At 46.2% G+C, this 18507-nt stretch overlaps 1 protein-coding gene across 2 annotated transcripts in view; it reads left to right on the top strand.

Annotated features, from left to right (window-relative positions):
- Positions 1-14163: 14163 nt before the first annotated feature.
- Positions 14164-18507, top strand: part of LOC148454624 (integrin alpha-L-like) — a 110308-nt gene continuing 105964 nt past the window's right edge. For both annotated transcript variants that reach the window (XM_088460689.1, XM_088460690.1), the window contains exon 1: positions 14164-14240. The gene's annotated coding sequence lies outside the window, so the exon portion shown is untranslated. The remainder of the gene's footprint in view (positions 14241-18507) is intronic.

Genomic DNA, 18507 nt, shown 5'->3' with positions numbered 1-18507 from the left:
AGGCACCACATAGGGATAGGCACAGGCACCACTAAGGGAGGGTTAGGGTTGGGGGGGAGATGGAGGGTTAGGGTTCTTACAGTACCACATCATACTGATCATATATATATATCCTTGATAACTGGCGGACGCCCGAAGACGTGGGTAATAAACAGTAGCTACTTCCACTGGAGACGCTGAGTGCCGCCATTTACTGCAGAAAAAAAAAAAATATATATATATATACACACACACACACACACACACACACAGATATATATATATATTTATTGTACATATACATACATATACATCCTACAAATATATATACACATACATATATTGTACACGAATACATACATATACATCTTATAAATATATATACACACATATATACATGTACACATAGGACCCAGTGCCTTCTGATTTAAATGTAATTAATAAAAAAAAACGACTATACCTCCTCTTTTACTGTTCCTACCTGACAGACTGCAGGTTCCTCCATGTTTAGGGGTCAGGCTGCGGCTGTGTCCTCCCTCTCGCCTCCGCCTTCCCTGCAGCCTGCGCACCAGCCACTCACTGAGCCGCAGGCTGCAGCTTCACAACCTACGGGACAGCTGAGCCGTCGCTCACCTGCCCAGCACCTCCCCCCAGCACTTCTCCCCAGCACCTCCCCCCAGCACTTCTCCCCAGCACCTCCCCCCAGCACTTCTCCCCAGCACCTCCCCCCAGCACTTCCCTGCGGCATCGGCGGCTGTCACAGATGTTAGCGGGGTGCGCGTGTGCAGCTCTGCGGGTCAGATCCCTCCAGCGCTCCTCCGTTAATCTGGCCCTAGGGGGGGGGGGGGGGGGGGGGGGTGTGCAGTGCCAGAGCCCTGAAATGCCCATAGGGCATTCCAATCGCCCTAGGCATTTGCTTAGAGTGCCTAGGGCTGGCTCTGATACCGTGTCAGTGAGGGCCATACCGTGTCACTGAGGGCCATACTGTGACTAAGGGCCATACTGTGTCACTGAGGGTCATACCGTGGCTAAGGGCCATACCGTAACTAAGGGCCATACCGTGACTAAGGGCCATACCGTGACTAAGGGCCATACTGTGTCACTGAGGGCCATACCGTAACTAAGGGTCATACTGTGACTAAGGGCCATACTGTGTCACTGAGGGCCATACCGTAACTAAAGGTCATACTGTGACTAAGGGCCATACTGTGTCACTGAGGGCCATACTGTGTCACTGAGGGCCATACTGTAACTAAGGGTCATACTGTGACTAAGGGCCATACTGTGTCACTGAGGGCCATTCCGTAACTAAGGGCCATACTGTGTCACTGAGGGCCATACCGTAACTAAGGGATACTGTGACTAAGGGTCATACTGTGACTAAGGGCCATACTGTGACTAAGGGCCATACTGTGTCACTGAGGGCCATTCCGTAACTAAGGGCCATACTGTGTCACTGAGGGCCATACCGTAACTAAGGGATACTGTGACTAAGGGTCATACTGTGTCACTGAGGGCCATACCGTAACTAAGGGATACTGTGACTAAGGGCCATACCGTAACTAAGGGTCATACTGTGTCACTGAGGGCCATACTGTGTCACTAAGGGTCATACCGTGTCACTGAGGGCCATACCGTAACTAAGGATCATACTGTGTCACTGAGGACCATACCGTAACTAAGGATCATACTGTGCCACTGAGGGCCATTCCGTGCCACTGAGGGCCATTCCGTGCCACTGAGGGCCATTCCGTGCCACTGAGGGCCATAGCGTGTCACTGAGGGCCATAGCGTGTCACTGAGGGCCATAGCGTGTCACTGAGGGCCATAGCGTGTCACTGAGGGCCATACTGGATCTAACTTTGAAAATGATTGCTGAGTTGAGAGAGAAATTGCCCGAGTTGGTCTCACTGATGAAGACGCTGATAAAAGCTCTCTCAGCAGGAAGAATGTGGTAATCTCCCAGCGGAATCCGCTTTCAATCTTTATCACTAGTAGTTACCGTTACGCCATGGTAAGAGGGAAGTGGATTTGATTCTGCACGGTCAGTTCTTATACAGAGGAGCAGCGTCATCTCTTCCTGTAGGTGTTGGCTCAGAGGTAGCTCCTCTGGGGGTGAAAGAACATGTATACAGTTTGTCTTCTTGTGACTTTTGTTCGCTTTGTCCCTACTTTCACACGTGCGGGGTTTGGCTTCCAGCAGAGCCAGTTACAGAATGAGCAGGAACTTCAGGAATAGAGTGAGGAGAAGGATGTTGCTGGGAGCACACACACAGCGCCTGATCCAGCAGCGGACACTAATGCGATCACACAGCTGCGGAAATATGCTCAGCCCACCGCTGCTTTCCCATAGCCGTCCAATGTCGCTCTTCTGCGTAAGCATCGGTAACATCGCCGCACATTGGGCAGTCACGCAGCACTTACAGCAGTCTGACCAGCCGCAGACCCTGCAAGTCTCCTCGCCCGCAGAGCTCTCATGCTGCGTATGCAATCACAGTGGCTAATTTTCCCATGCCCATCAAACGGCGTTCTAACGGACAGGCGCGCCTGCGTTCTTCTGACCCCCCCCCCCCGCGGCACCACCCCCGAACGCTGACAGCCTGTCACTCACTTTGCGGTGAATTCCTCTGTGTGTCTGTAATCACAGTGCAATAGAGGCGCGTGCACAGTTATAGGCATACACGATGGCAAACAGTCACTACGTCTGTGATCGCCATTGCGTACGCTGCTGAATCACGCACAAAGTCAATTTGACCCCTTTCCATATAATTCAAGTATAAGGACATTTTCTGAGAATAATAGAGATGTATTTTGTGTCTGATATAGAATCCTCTGTCTCAGTGTAACCTGCCCAGCGATTGGCTAAGAACAGTGTAACCTGCCCAGAGATTGGCTAAGAACAGTGTAACCTGCCCAGAGATTGGCTAAGAACAGTGTAACCTGCCCAGAGATTGGCTAAGAACAGTGTAACCTGCCCAGAGATTGGCTGATAACAGTGTAACCTGCCCAGAGATTGGCTGATAACTGTGTAACCTGCCCAGAGATTGGCTAATAACTGTGTAACCTGCCCAGAGATTGGCTAAGAACAGTGTAACCTGCCCAGAGATTGGCTAATAACTGTGTAACCTGCCCAGAGATTGGCTAAGAACAGTGTAACCTGCCCAGAGATTGGCTGATAACAGTGTAACCTGCCCAGAGATTGGCTGATAACAGTGTAACCTGCCCAGAGATTGGCTAATAACAGTGTAACCTGCCCAGAGATTGGCTAATAACAGTGTAACCTGCCCAGAGATTGGCTAATAACAGTAACATTGAGACTAGCACTGGTAACAATATTGAATTGCTGAAAGGTTGATCATCCACTCGCTCCCATTATGCTCCAGGTCCCAAAAACGTGGCTAAGAGCCATGTCTCGCACTATTCTTGGCCATGTTTTTGGGACATTGAATCTGTGGGGTAATTTGTCCAATTTTTATTGTACCCCTGAAGAAGTCCCATGCTGGGGAGGAAACGAGTAGGGTCTGTCTTGGTGCCAAAATCCATCCGCCACCAGTGAGGTTTTCAACCATAGAGCTCACACCCTTTGGGGTGATGGTGTGAAGTTACATCTGCCCCACATAGGCATTGGGTATTGGTCACCATGTATTGGATGTAAGCACATTCAAATTTTTGAAAAACTTTTTATAAAAAATAAACAAATTGGTATTTTACTAACACGAGGCCAATTGGCCATTTTTTGGGTGATTTCTTTGGTGACGGTCTAATTCCAGGAAGTTTAATTTAATCCATTGATGGAGTATTCCTGGAACTAACACAAGAAGACTCCACTCTCATTGGTTCCAGGAACCAGAATCAATTAAAGACGTGTTCACCACACCAAGGAACTAATGGACTAATCATAGTGTTAAGAAACTGGGTCTACATTTATATATCTGCACCTTTCTAGCACCCTCAGATCTCTTTGATTGTGTTATTATTTGGGGCCAACTAACAGGGGTTCCGATTTGAGGTGCTGCTTATTTTTCAGCGCAAGATAGTTATTGTGTATATAGTATGGCAAGCCTACATACCCAGATATTTCACATAGTCCAGGGTAAGCTTACCCTATCATCCCTGTGTTACCCTATCATCCCTGTGTTACCCCATCATCCCTGTGTTACCCCATCATCCCTGTGTTACCCCATCATCCCTGTGTTACCCCATCATCCCTGTGTTACCCCATCATCCCTGTGTTACCCTCTCCTCCCTGTGTTACCCTCTCCTCCCTGTGTTACCCTGTCCTCCTGTGTTACCCTATTCTCCCTGTATTACCCTGTCCTCCCTGTGTTACCCTGTCCTCCCTGTATAACCCTCTCAACCCTGTATTGCCCTATCATTCCTGTGCTACCCTATCCTCCCTGTATTACCCTATAATCCTGTATTACCCTGTCCTCCCTGTATTACCCTGTCATTCCTGTATTACCCTGTCCTCCCTGTATTACCCTATCCTCCCTGTAATACCCTGTCCCTGTGTTACCCTCTCCTCCCTGTGTTACCCTCTCCTCCCTGTGTTGCCCTCTCCTCCCTGTGTTGCCCTCTCCTCCCTGTGTTACCCTCTCCTCCCTGTACTACCCTGTCCTCCCTGTATTACCCTATCATTATCCTCCCTGTGTTACCCTTTCCTCCCTGTGTTACCCTGTCCTCCCTGTGTTACCCTGTCCTCCCTGTGTTACCCTCTATTCCCTGTGTTACCCTCTCCTCCATGTATTACCCTGTCCTCCCTGTGTTACCCTGTCCTCCCTGTGTTACCCTGTCCTCCCTGTATTACCCTGTCCTCCCTGTGTTGCCCTGTCCTCCCTGTATTACCCTATCATTCCTGTACTACCCTGTCCTCCCTGTATTACCCTATCATTATCCTCCCTGTGTTACCCTTTCCTCCCTGTGTTGCCCTTTCCTCCCTGTGTTGCCCTGTCCTCCCTGTGTTGCCCTGTCCTCCCTGTGTTGCCCTGTCCTCCCTGTGTTGCCCTGTCCTCCCTGTGTTGCCCTGTCCTCCCTGTATTACCCTCTCCTCCCTGTGTTACCCTCTCCTCCCTGTGTTACCCTCTCTTCCCTGTATAACCCTCTCCTCCCGGTGTTACCTCCTGTATTACCCTCTCCTCTTGTATTACCCTCTCCTCCCTGTGTTACCCTCTCCTCCCTGTGTTACCCTCTCCTCCCTGTGTTACCCTCTCCTCCCTGTGTTACCCTCTCCTCCCTGTATAACCCTGTCGTCCCTTAATACCGGGACACTGATGGATTACACAGGTTCTGTGGCTGATATAATCCCTTTCTTACTATGTGCACGTTGTGGATGTGATTGGTTCTTCTGAATCGTCCGTCGTTGTGACTAATTTATGTTATTTATTCCCTTTGATGTTATTCAAGGGCCTATTCATCAACACTAAAATAACGTTTTTAAGGACATTTTCCTTAAATAATGTTATTTTGGTATTCATGTAGCCACTTAGCAAGGAGAGATCTGTGATATCTCCTGTTCTAAGTTCCCCTGCGTTAATTTCCACACTCCCCATACATTAGTACATTAGTATTAGTACATTAGTATGGGGATATTAGTACATTAGTATGGGTACATTAGTACATTAGTATGGGTACATTAGTACGGGTATATTAGTACATTAGTATGGGTACATTAGTATGGGGATATTAGTACATTAGTATGGGGATATTAGTACATTAGTACATTAGTATGGGAACATTAGTACATTAGTACATTAGTATTAGTACATTAGTATGGGGATATTAGTACATTAGTACATTAGTATGGGTACATTAGTACGGGGATATTAGTACATTAGTATGGGGATATTAGTACATTAGTACATTAGTACATTAGTATGGGTACATTAGTATATTAGTATTAGTACATTAGTATGGGAACATTAGTACATTAGTATGGGTACATTAGTATGGGTACATTAGTATGGGGATATTAGTACATTAGTATGGGGATATTAGTACATTAGTACGGGGATATTAGTACATTAGTATGGGTACATTAGTACATTAGTATGGGTACATTAGTATGGGTACATTAGTACATTAGTATGGGGATATTAGTACATTAGTATGGGGATATTAGTACTAAAGTATGGGGACATTAGTACATTAGTATGGGGACATTAGTACATTAGTATGGGGACATTAGTATGGGTACATTAGTACATTAGTATGGGGATATTAGTACATTAGTATGGGGATATTAGTACATTAGTATGGGGACATTAGTACATTAGTATGGGGACATTAGTACATTAGTATGGGTACATTAGTATGGGGATATTAGTACATTAGTATGGGGATATTAGTACATTAGTACATTAGTATGGGGACATTAGTACATTAGTATGGGGATATTAGTACATTAGTATTAGTACATTAGTACGGGGATATTAGTACATTAGTATGGGTACATTAGTACATTAGTATGGGTACATTAGTACATTAGTATGGGGATATTAGTACATTAGTATGGGGACATTAGTATGGGGACATTAGTACATTAGTATGGGGATATTAGTACATTAGTATGGGGACATTAGTATGGGGACATTAGTACATTAGTATGGGGATATTAGTACATTAGTATGGGGATATTAGTACATTAGTATATTAGTACATTAGTATGGGGATATTAGTACATTAGTATGGGGATATTAGTACATTAGTATGGGTACATTAGTACATTAGTATGGGTACATTAGTACATTAGTATGGGGATATTAGTACATTAGTATGGGGACATTAGTACATTAGTATGGGGATATTAGTACATTAGTATGGGGATATTAGTACATTAGTATGGGGATATTAGTACATTAGTATGGGGATATTAGTACATTAGTATGGGGATATTAGTATGGGTATATTAGTACATTAGTATGGGTACATTAGTACATTAGTATGGGGATATTAGTACATTAGTATGGGGACATTAGTACATTAGTATGGGGATATTAGTATGTGGATATTAGTACATTAGTATGTGGATATTAGTACATTAGTATGGGGACATTAGTACATTAGTATGGGTATATTAGTACATTAGTATGGGTATATTAGTACATTAGTATGGGTACATTAGTATGGGGACATTAGTACATTAGTATGGGGATATTAGTACATTAGTACATTAGTATGGGGATATTAGTACATTAGTATGGGGACATTAGTACATTAGTACGGGGATATTAGTACATTAGTATTAGTACATTAGTACGGGGATATTAGTACGGGTACATTAGTACATTAGTATGGGGATATTAGTACATTAGTATGGGGATATTAGTATGGGGACATTAGTATGGGGATATTAGTACATTAGTATGGGTATATTAGTACATTAGTATGGGTACATTAGTATGGGGATATTAGTACATTAGTACATTAGTATGGGGACATTAGTACATTAGTATGGGGATATTAGTACATTAGTATGGGGATATTAGTATGGGTACATTAGTATGGGGATATTAGTACATTAGTACATTAGTATGGGGACATTAGTACATTAGTATGGGGATATTAGTATGGGTACATTAGTACATTAGTATGGGGATATTAGTATGTGGATATTAGTACATTAGTATGTGGATATTAGTATGGGTACATTAGTATGGGGACATTAGTACATTAGTATGGGGATATTAGTACATTAGTACATTAGTATGGGGATATTAGTACATTAGTATGGGGATATTAGTACATTAGTATGGGGATATTAGTACATTAGTATGGGGACATTAGTACATTAGTATGGGGATATTAGTACATTAGTATGGGGATATTAGTACATTAGTATGGGGACATTAGTACATTAGTATGGGGATATTAGTATGGGTACATTAGTACATTAGTATGGGGATATTAGTACATTAGTATGGGGATATTAGTATGGGTACATTAGTACATTAGTATGGGGATATTAGTACATTAGTATGGGGATATTAGTACATTAGTACATTAGTATGGGGATATTAGTACATTAGTATGGGGACATTAGTACATTAGTATGGGGATATTAGTATGGGTACATTAGTACATTAGTATGGGGATATTAGTACATTAGTATGGGGATATTAGTACATTAGTACATTAGTATGGGTACATTAGTACATTAGTATGGGGATATTAGTACATTAGTATGGGGATATTAGTACATTAGTATGGGTACATTAGTATGGGGATATTAGTACATTAGTATGGGGATATTAGTACATTAGTATGGGTACATTAGTATGGGGATATTAGTACATTAGTATGGGGATATTAGTACATTAGTATGGGTATATTAGTACATTAGTATGGGGACATTAGTATGGGGATATTAGTATATTAGTATGGGGATATTAGTACATTAGTATGGGGATATTAGTACATTAGTACATTAGTATGGGGACATTAGTACATTAGTATGGGGATATTAGTATATTAGTATGGGGATATTAGTATGGGGATATTAGTACATTAGTATATTAGTACATTAGTATGGGGATATTAGTATATTAGTATGGGTATATTAGTATGGGGATATTAGTACATTAGTATGGGGATATTAGTATGGGTACATTAGTACATTAGTATGGGGATATTAGTACATTAGTATGGGGATATTAGTACATTAGTATGGGGACATTAGTACATTAGTATGGGGATATTAGTATGGGGATATTAGTACATTAGTACATTAGTATGGGTACATTAGTACATTAGTATGGGGATATTAGTACATTAGTATGGGTACATTAGTATGGGGATATTAGTACATTAGTATGGGGATATTAGTACATTAGTATGGGTATATTAGTACATTAGTATGGGGACATTAGTATGGGGATATTAGTATATTAGTATGGGGATATTAGTACATTAGTACATTAGTATGGGGATATTAGTATATTAGTATGGGGATATTAGTACATTAGTATATTAGTACATTAGTATGGGGATATTAGTATATTAGTATGGGTATATTAGTATGGGGACATTAGTACATTAGTATGGGGATATTAGTACATTAGTACGGGGATGTGGAAATTATGGTATTCATCAAATTCCGAAAATTATCAATTTTCGGAATTTGATGCAGTTACTATTCGCCACTGTGAGGTGGCGAATAGCAGGTGAAACTTACCTGTATCAGCGGCGTGTGCAGGTCCCCCGACGAGTCCCTCCGGCGCTCTGCTCCGTCCTCAGGCTCCGGAGGCTGGTCTGTCATGTGGTCCTGCTGGGGAGCACATGACAGACCAGCAGACCCTCCAACAATACCGATTTGGCCGGTACAGTACCGTTTTTTTATGGTCTGTACCGGCAAACAGGGTCTGTACCGATTGTACCGGATGAGTGGTACAATCTCCTGAATTCTATAGCAGCACTGCTGAGTAACAGGTGGCTCCGTCGTCTGTATGCCGAGTCAGCGCTCAGTCTCAGTTGTTTTTTGGGAGCTTCTCCAGTCATCATCCCGCGAGACAAGGACAGAGAGCAGTGAGGTTGAGCTAGGGCTTCTGCATGCTGACATACCACGCCCCCTTTATGGTCACGCCCACTGTACCGTTTTCTATATTTGAAATGTTGGAGGGTATGGACCAGCAGGACGGAGCTGGAGGCTGCTGCGCGGACAGGTAAGTCGGGAGGGGGGGGGGGGGGGTACACAAACTTACCGCATCTGTAGCCAGTGCTGCGCATGCGCTGGATTTACAGATGTAACAGAGAGTATGCGCAGCACTGTTTCCAGATGCGATAAGGTAGTGTAGAGAGGGAAAAGTATCTATTTCCCGAAAAGCTGTCATCGCAACAATGTCAGGTACCGGAATAGATACTTATGGAGAGGTGGAATGATGAATTCCTCCTATAATTAGGTAGAACTCCATGCCAGTTCTAAAGCTAATTATCTCCAGAGAATTTTTAGGTTTAATGAATACAAAAAAGCAGGTATAATGCTTACATCCAGCCCCAGAATCTGTGTAATTCAGGAGCGTCCCAGTTTAAAGGGATAATATGGTAATACAGGGACAACATGGTAATACAGGGATAATATGGTAATAAAGAGATAATATGGTAAGTTACCTGCCACGTGCTGCCATAGACATCCCTGAGACTGGTGCATGCCAGTCAGCAGGTGGTTGGCATATCTCCGGGATCATTGCTAACATCAATGGTGCATGGACACCGCCATCTTGTTTCTTGTCAGCTGACACTCTGCTCACCAATCAGGAGCTTCCTTGGGATCAGCTGACCCATGGAGCCTATCAGGGCCTAGGACGCCCTATTTATGGAAGTGCCAGAGAGCAGACCAGTGCCAAAGCAACCTGTGATCTGCTACTGCCTGGTGTATTCCAGCATCTGTTCTGTTCCTGTGCTACAGTCTCAAATACCATCATCATTCTGTGCAGTGCACTTCAGTCTGCAAGTATCTACATCCACATTACACAGTGCACTTCAGTCTGCCAGTATCATCATCTAATCTACACAGTGCACTTCAGTCTGCAAGTATCATCATCCACTTTACACAGTGCACTTCAGTCTGCAAGTATCATCATCCACTTTACACAGTGTTCTTCAGTCTGCAATTATCATCCAATCTACACAGTGCACTTCAGTCTGCCAGCATTATCATCCAATCTACACAGTGCACGTCAGTCTGCTAGCAACATCATCCAATCTGCACTGTGCACTTCAGTCTGCCAGTATCATCCAATCTACACAGTGCACTTCAGTCTGCCAACATCATCATCCAATCTACACAGTGCACTTCAGTCTGCCAGTATCATCCAATCTACACAGTGCACTTCAGTCTGCCAGCATCATCCAATCTACACAGTGCACTTCAGTCTGCCAGCATCATCCAATCTACACAGTGCACTTCAGTCTGCCAGCATCATCCAATTTACACAGTGCACTTCAGTCTGCCAACATCATCATCCAATCTACACAGTGCACTTCAGTCTGCCAACATCATCATCCAATCTACACAGTGCACTTCAGTCTGCCAGCATCATCCAATCTACACAGTGCACTTCAGTCTGCCAACATCATCATCCAATCTACACAGTGCTCTTCAGTCTGCAATTATCATCATCCAATCTACACAGTGCACTTCAGTCTGCCAGCATCATCATCCAATCTACACAGTGCACGTCAGTCTGCTAGCAACATCATCCAATCTGCACTGTGCACTTCAGTCTGCCAAGTATCATCATCATCCAATCTACACAGTGCACTTCAGTCTGCCAGTATCATCCAATCTACACAGTGCACTTCAGTCTGCCAACATCATCACCCAATCTACACAGTGCACTTCAGTCTGCCAGCATCATCATCCAATCTACACAGTGCACTTCAGTCTGCAAGTTTCATCATCCAATCTACACAGTGCACTCCAGTCTGCCAACATCATCATCCAATCTACACAGTGCACTTCAGTCTACCAACATCTTCATCCAATCTACACAGTGCACTTCAGTCTGCCAACATCACCATCCAATCTACACAGTGCACTTCAGTCTGTCAACATCATCCAATCTACACCGTGCACTTCAGTCTGCCAACATCATCATCCAATCTACACAGTGCACTTCAGTCTGCCAACATCATCCAATCTATACAGTGCACTTCAGTCTGCCAACATCATCATCCAATCTACACAGTGCACTTCAGTCTGCCAACATCATCATCCAATCTACACAGTGCACTTCAGTCTGCCAACATCATCATCCAATCTGCACAGTGCACTTCAGTCTGCAAGTATCATCATCCAATCTACACAGTGCACTTCAGTCTGCCAACATCATCATCATCCAATCTACACAGTGCACTTCAGTCTGCCAACATCATCATCATCCAATCTACACAGTGCACTTCAGTCTGCCAACATCATCCAATCTACACAGTGTACTTCAGTCTGCCAACATCATCATCCAATCTACACAGTGCACTTCAGTCTGCCAACATCATCATCCAATCTACACAGTGCACTTCAGTCTGCCAGCATCATCCAATCTACACAGTGCACTTCAGTCTGCCAACATCATCATCCAATCTACACAGTGCACTTCAGTCTGCCAACATCATCATCCAATCTACACAGTGCACTTCAGTCTGCAAGTATCATCATCCAATCTACACAGTGCACTCCAGTCTGCAAGTCTCATCATCCAATCTACACAGTGCACTTCAGTCTGCCAGCATCATCCAATCTACACAGTGCACTTCAGTCTGCCAGCATCATCCAATTTACACAGTGCACTTCAGTCTGCCAACATCATCATCCAATCTACACAGTGCACTTCAGTCTGCCAACATCATCATCCAATCTACACAGTGCACTTCAGTCTGCCAACATCATCATCCAATCTACACAGTGCACTTCAGTCTGCCAACATCATCATCCAATCTACACAGTGCACTTCAGTCTGCCAACATCATCATCCAATCTACACAGTGCACTTCAGTCTGCCAGCATCATCCAATCTACACAGTGCACTTCAGTCTGCCAACATCATCATCCAATCTACACAGTGCACTTCAGTCTGCCAACATCATCATCCAATCTACACAGTGCACTGCAGTCTGCAAGTATCATCATCCAATCTACACAGTGCACTCCAGTCTGCAAGTCTCATCATCCAATCTACACAGTGCACTTCAGTCTGCCAGCATCATCCAATCTACACAGTGCACTTCAGTCTGCCAGCATCATCCAATTTACACAGTGCACTTCAGTCTGCCAGCATCATCCAATTTACACAGTGCACTTCAGTCTGCCAACATCATCATCCAATCTACACAGTGCACTTCAGTCTGCCAACATCATCATCCAATCTACACAGTGCACTTCAGTCTGCCAACATCATCATCCAATCTACACAGTGCACTTCAGTCTGCCAACATCATCATCCAATCTACACAGTGCACTTCAGTCTGCCAACATCATCATCCAATCTACACAGTGCACTTCAGTCTGCCAACATCATCATCCAATCTACACAGTGCACTTCAGTCTGCCAACATCATCATCCAATCTACACAGTGCACTTCAGTCTGCCAACATCATCATCCAATCTACACAGTGCACTTCAGTCTGAAGTGCATTGTGTAGATTGGATGATGTTGGCAGTCTGCCAGCATCATCATCCATTCTTGGCTGTGCACTCGTCCTGCGATCACTGAGTGGTGCACTTTATCCAGCTGGCGCCTGCATCCCCTCCGCACTGTGCACCTCACCAGCTCCAGCATCTGTCTATGGCTGTGTGCGGGCTCTGAAGCACTACCTCATTCCTTGCCATAGGGCACTCCTGGTCCGCTCCTCATCTTCCTGCACAGGGCTCCCTGGCTCACTTGCTGCCGCCAGCGCTGTAATAATGTTCCGGGCACCAGTCTGCAGGTCTCTGCATGTGCTGACATCAGCTGCAACAGGGGAAACATGATCAGTAGTTCTGCAACTAGGTGGTGAGGGGGTGGGGTATCTATTGGCTCTAGGGGGATCGGGGGTCATGATGAACATTAAAATAGTATTTATCTGAGATATATATAGATATAGACAGTGCTGGAAGTGTGACGGTATGGCATACCGGCACTGCAAGCAAATAAGATTTTTATTTTCCAAATTGAACGGAAAGAGGGCTGCGCGGGTCTCCGGCCGCTAGGACAGCCCCCTAGGCCTAAGCCAGCCGCAGTGTCTATCTTTGTGGCTGGCTCCGTGACAACACTGGGCTGTCAGTCAGTGCAGCTCCTGCCCATCCGCCCGCGTGTGCCATCCGTACCCCGCTGGTTAGACTTCTGGCCCCTGCCTGCTGCTCGCGTCTGCTGAGTGTCCGCCAGCAGCTTACATGCGCTGGACCCCCGTGCTGCACTCCCGCAGCCGTCCTCCTCCTCAAGGTCTTTGCAGCATCCAAGCTGCAGAGTCCAACAGGCTTGTAACGTGTATAGTTTACCACTGCCACCCTCCTGCCAGGTGCCTGCCCCCAGCAGAAGGACTTTGCAGCAGCATCTACATTTCATGCTGCATGTGTTTGGCATATGTGCCCATCCCCGCTGGTTTCTGTGGCAGCCCCTCATACTGGCCTCCGTGGTGAGGGGGATTGTCAGCTGACTGAAGGAGCCCTGAAGCTGGTTCAGCTGCAGGGGGAAGGCCTCCCCCCTTCCTAGTACCCGCTGTTGGTGCCATTGCACGTCTCCCTGCCTCACTGCTCTGGATGGATCCCTCAGCTATGTGACAGCAACAACCGGTGAGTAATACAAGATTTTAGATATAGTGTGTGCCTCGCTACCCCTGTTTGTCTCAGGGTTGGGTACGGGATGCCAGCGCTTGGGATCCTGGCGGTTAAAATCCAGACGTCAGCATCCCGACAGGGTTATTATACCGACACCTGACAGTAGGTATCCTAACCCTCCCTCCCCGGGTCCTAAACATAACCTACCCCCATAGCGCCTAAACTTAACCTCCCCTTACCTGCAACCTAAACCTAATGATGAGCCTGCACTGAGCGAGCAGTCATTGGTCAGTCTGTGATGAGCCTGCACTGAGCGAGCAGTCGTTGGTCAGTCTGTGATGAGCCTGCACTGAGTGAGCAGTCATTGGTCAGTCTGTGATGAGCCTGCACTGAGCGAGCAGTCACTGGTCAGTCTGTGATGAGCCTGCACTGAGCGAGCAGTCATTGGTCAGTCTGTGATGAGCCTGCACTGAGCGAGCAGTCACTGGTCAGTCTGTGATGAGCCTACACTGAGCGAGCAGTCATTGGTCAGTCTGTGATGAGCCTGCACTGAGCGAGCAGTCACTGGTCAGTCTGTGATGAGCCTGCACTGAGCGAGCAGTCATTGGTCAGTCTGTGATGAGCCTGCACTGAGTGAGCAGTCACTGGTCAGTCTGTGATGTGCCTACACTGAGCGAGCAGTCACTGGTCAGTCTGTGATGAGCCTGCACTGAGCGAGCAGTCGTTGGTCAGTCTGTGATGAGCCTGCACTGAGCGAGCAGTCGTTCGTCAGTCTGTGATGAGCCTGCACTGAGCGAGCAGTCACTGGTCAGTCTGTGATGAGCCTGCACTGAGCGAGCAGTCACTGGTCAGTCTATGATGAGCCTGCACTGAGCGAGCAGTCATTGGTCAGTCTGTGATGAGCCTGCACTGAGCGAGCAGTCGTTGGTCAGTCTGTGATGAGCCTGCACTGAGCGAGCAGTCATTCAGTGCAGGCTCATCCATCATCTGCTAACATGCTGAACCTGACGTGATCATTAGGTTGACCAGCTTGTTTGCACGATGATAGATGTACAATACCGACCAGCGGGAGCGCGCATCACTGGTCATTTTAGAAACTTTATGAACGATCTTCAAACAATTAATGAGCGGTTATCGTTCAATCGCTCAATATTAATCGCCTAGTGGATGGGCAGCATTACACTCCCCCCTAGTGCCTAACCCTCCCCCTAACCCCGCTACTTACCTTCGGGATGCTGTCACCGTGATCCTGACATGTGTCAGGATCCCAGCGCCGGTATTCTAAGCGCTGGCATACTCTTTGCCAGGATATTAACCGCATCCTGTGCCTCATTACCCGAGTGCCCCACAACATTTTCTTATCGGTGCCAATCTGTGTGTGTCTTTCTTTATTTTCCTATTGGTGCTATTGTGGGCGATTCAGTTAAGTGCGATGTTGAATTGCGCTGCGAATTTGGTCCCAGGGCTATTCTATTGAGAGCACTATTAAACCTAACTAAAGGAATTTATGCTTGCACTCTCCAGAGGGCGCGAGCAGAAATCCAACTAAAGTGGCGTCCGCCATGCTGTTTTTCAATAGAGTTAGGCGCTGACAGCATCGCCCAGGCACTTTATTTTGAAAATGCCGGTTAGCGAACCTAAACACCTGGCTCAAGGTGCACTAATTGGCATTTCCCTACTAAATCGATTGTGTATGAAAACTTTCCCTTTTTCAATCGATTGTGGCAAATCTGCAATCGATTGAAAAAGGGAAAGATTTTTATACACAATCGATTGCAAATTGCACAATTGCTGATGTATGGGGGTCTTAAGAGTAGGGTGCGGGGGAAATGGTTGAATAGCTCCTGTTTCACGGTGCTATTCCCATCACGTTTAATTGAATTGCCACCAATGTGGACAGTATTTTTTTTTTTTTTTTTTTAATGCACAGCTTATGTGTTTTTGTTTTTTGTTTTTTTTGTTTTTTAGAATTCTTCTTGCAAAACCTATGTGGGTAATTCAGCTGCACTGGGAGATGTTTAAAGTAATGGGCACCCAACTAATGAATTCTATTTATTTGGGTATGCATTACTTTTGAAGCACCCAGAAGCACTGGGTTTAGCCACGCATAGCGGTTAAACCTGTCTAAACTCGTGGTATCAGCACCCAAACTGCCGCTTTGGCATCCAAACTTGGACCTTTGACACGTTTTTTTTCTCGCCCCTTCCGGAGGCCGCGAGAATCAATGTGTCACCCTAGTAATGCTTGCCTAAGGGAGAAGCATTTGGATTAATCCTTTGGGCTCCTATTACATTAGGCACCACCCAGAATAATTGAATTCCCCTGTATGTCTTTTATTTCCTGTGCGGCCTTTTGAGCCTGATTTAGCAGCAATCGAAAGTGCAACCACATATGCAGAGTGATTGTTTGACATTGCGCATGTGCATAAGCGGCACTGCACGTGCGCTGTGATCACAGAGTGAGTGACAGGCTGTTAGCATTTGGGGGTGGTGATTGGGGAGTGGTTGGAAAAACCCCGGGCGTCCCTGACCGTTTGAACGCCGTTACTTGGGTGTGTATAAATTGGTTACTGGGATTACATACGCAGCTTCAGAGACCACTGCGTGTGAGAAGAGTTGTGTCTGCGGCAGGACAGACCTGCTGTAAATACTGCGTGAGTGGTTGATGTGCGTAGATGGTACCGATGTTTATGCAGGAGAACAACAGTAACCAGACGTGAGAAAGCAGTAGTGGGCGTATTTATGCTGGCCGAGCTTTGCCAAGCATTCGCATATTATCGCAGTTGCGTTCCGTGCAAATTTGAAAATGTGTTTCTTTTTTTTTGTTCATGCAAAGCTTACGTGATATATATATATATCCTTGTGGGGCCTATATGTTTGCTTTTCCCTATGGGTGCCAATGTGTTGTGTGTTTTTGATCCAACAATTGCCAGTTAAGTTGGAGAATGCCGGTTCTCGTGATTGAACATGGATTTTAAGTCGCGAGAACCGCCATTCTTCCACTAAAGTGCCGGCTGTTAGCGCCGCGATAAGCAGGAAAACAGCCGCGCGGTCTGCACTTTTCTCAGATTTCTCCCCACACCCTCAGGGCGAGAAGAAATCCTTTAGTCGGACCAAACAGCGTTGCGAATAGCCCCGGGAGGGAGGTCCCGGAGATATTCAATTCAGCATGGTGCTCAACTAAATCCGCCCTTCAGTTTTTAGTTACTCTACAAGCCGGCAGCAGCAGGGGGAAGATGGAGCTGTCCTGTATACAGCGGCGCTGCTGACCCTCTGAAGGATAATAGAACGCTGCGCTGCTGACCCTCTGCAGGATAATAGAACTCTGCGCTGCTGACCCTCTGCAGGATAATAGAACGCTGCGCTGCTGACCCTCTGCAGGATAGTAGAACGCGGCGCTGCTGACCCTCTGCAGGATAATAGAACGCTGCGCTGCTGACCCTCTGCAGGATAATAGAACGCTGCGCTGCTGACCCTCTGCAGGATAATGGAACGCTGCGCTGCTGACCCTCTGCAGGATAATAGAACGCTGCGCTGTTGACCCTCTGCAGGATAGTAGAACGCTGCGCTGCTGACCCTCTGCAGGATAATAGAACTCTGCGCTGCTGACCCTCTGCAGGATAATGGAACGCTGCGCTGCTGACCCTCTGCAGGATAATAGAACGCTGCGCTGCTGACCCTCTGCAGGATAGTAGAACGCTGCGCTGCTGACCCTCTGCAGGATAGTAGAACGCTGCGCTGCTGACCCTCTGCAGGATAATAGAACTTTGCGCTGCTGACCCTCTGCAGGATAATGGAACGCTGCGCTGCTGACCCTCTGCAGGATAATAGAACGCTGCGCTGTTGACCCTCTGCAGGATAGTAGAACGCTGCGCTGCTGACCCTCTGCAGGATAGTAGAACGCTGCGCTGCTGACCCTCTGCAGGATAGTAGAACGCTGCGCTGCTGAGCCTCTGCAGGATAATAGAGCGCTGCGCTGCTGACCCTCTGCAGGATAGTAGAACGCTGCGCTGCTGACCCTCTGCAGGATAGTAGAACGCGGCACTGCTGACCCTCTGCAGGATAGTAGAACGCTGCGCTGCTGACCCTCTGCAGGATAATAGAACGCTGCGCTGCTGACCCTCTGCAGGATAGTAGAACGCTGCGCTGCTGACCCTCTGCAGGATAGTAGAACGCTGCGCTGCTGACCCTCTGCAGGATAATAGAACGCTGCGGTGCTGACCCTCTGCAGGATAGTAGAACGCTGCGCTGCTGACCCTCTGCAGGATAATAGAACGCTGCGC

This window comes from Taudactylus pleione, unplaced genomic scaffold, assembly GCF_031769625.1.
Source record: "Taudactylus pleione unplaced genomic scaffold, aTauple2 ptg000971l, whole genome shotgun sequence".
Lineage (NCBI taxonomy): Eukaryota > Metazoa > Chordata > Amphibia > Anura > Myobatrachidae > Taudactylus > Taudactylus pleione.
The sequence above is the reverse complement of the archived record's forward strand: the minus strand, read 5'-3'. Positions and strand labels throughout refer to the sequence as shown.